Source organism: Oryctolagus cuniculus, chromosome 10, assembly GCF_051225735.1.
Source record: "Oryctolagus cuniculus isolate XC-2025 breed Fujian yellow rabbit chromosome 10, ASM5122573v1, whole genome shotgun sequence".
Taxonomy (NCBI): domain Eukaryota; kingdom Metazoa; phylum Chordata; class Mammalia; order Lagomorpha; family Leporidae; genus Oryctolagus; species Oryctolagus cuniculus.
Genome location: NC_142876.1, coordinates 114,541,039 through 114,542,586, shown reverse-complemented (window position 1 = coordinate 114,542,586; position 1,548 = coordinate 114,541,039). Strand labels below are relative to the sequence as shown.

At 45.7% G+C, this 1,548-nt stretch overlaps 1 pseudogene; it reads right to left on the bottom strand.

The window, feature by feature from the left end:
• Positions 1–254: 254 nt before the first annotated feature.
• LOC149124440 (vomeronasal type-1 receptor 90-like) lies at positions 255–1,190 on the bottom strand (annotated as a pseudogene).
• Between the last annotated feature and the right edge of the window lie 358 nt (positions 1,191–1,548).

Sequence of the window (1,548 nt, the reverse complement as noted above, 5' to 3'; positions counted from 1 at the left end):
TGCGCGACCTTGTTCTCCCAGTAGGTCCTCCGATTCACTACCACTCAATGCAGAAGGGTTTCCTCTGCAATATTTTCCTGGTTCTTTTTTCTGAGGCTACCGTAACTCCCCTTTTATTAAACTAAATTTTCCCGGACTATCGGTGCACGCCCTCACTATTCCGCCATCTTGGCTCCGCCTCCCATTTTCTCCTAGCCTAGAAAAGGCTGCCCTGTTCCTATTCAACTTTCTTGGAATCAGCAATTAATGAAAAATTAAACATTTACATGCCTTTCCAACATGGATTTGAAAAACTGGATCATTCGCTTTTCACTACTGATGAATAACAAAGGTCCAATGGTGGCATAGCCATTGCCCACCAACATCTGGATGCACAGGTGAACTGGGTTGCTATTCCACCACATCCCTGAGAAAGAGTACACAATTCAGTCCATCAAGTACAGGAGCACAAAGACGCTCATGAACAGCAGAATGGTGCGGGTGGCCCTGTGCTCTGGGGAGGCTCTTGGAGAGAGTCTGGTGCTGTGAAGGTGCTAGGACCACCTCTTATGCTTGCACAGGAACTTCACCATGTGCCCACTTGAGACGGCCATGAGCCCTATTAAGGAGGCATCCAGGAAGATCCCCAGTATAGAAAATGTGTGCCTGGGTAAGTGGCTCAGTGACCAGAGAGAGCAGGATTGAGTGACAAACATAAGACTGTGGGATGTATCATTTGGAGTAGCAACAGTTGAGATCAAGAAATGAGCACGACTGGACAAATTGAAGAGCCATAGGAGGAGAAATCCACACATGTTGTGCTGTGAGGATGTGAGCTTGAATTTCACTAAACAGGAGCTCCCGGGGCTGAGAGTGATGGCCTGAAGGACACTCAGCAGGCAGGTGGTGCTCAGGGAGAGGCCCCGCATCACCTGGTGCGAGTAGATGACAACTTTACATGTGATGTCCTCCCATAAGTCATGAGACTCAAAAACATCTGCGACTTTAATTCCTACAGTGATCAGCATCACCAGGTGGATGAGGGCCAGGTGCCCAATGGCCAGATCTGTAGGCCTGGGCCTGTGCTTGAGAAAGAACCACAGGATGTGGAAGAGAAGAAGGAAGGCATTGGCTGTGATCCCAAAGCTGACTTCCAAGAATAAGGCATTCCTGAAAGCAATGAGATTGGAACGTATACTGTTTTTAATCATCTTTTGGGGGGAAGAAAGAAGATGTAGTAAATGTCTGAAGATAAAATAATAAATGTTGTTATCAGAAATACTGTATTATTGACCGTTCTCAACCACAAGATGTATGGATCATTCCCAGTGTACACTTGTTGCCTGCAGCCCCAGTCACGCTCTCCTGGAAGCCACTCTGTTCGCAGCTGCACACTTGGCTTTCATGATCATATACTATGTCCCACTGCTGGCCTTTTTCAGGACCTGGACCATGAAATTGTCATTATGTGAAAATTGTTTGTTGAGTTTTACCTTATTTTTACTTTTTCAAAGTAAAGGGCAATGAGTTTTTATCTTTGAAGCTATAAAATCCTGATAATTTTCTGGC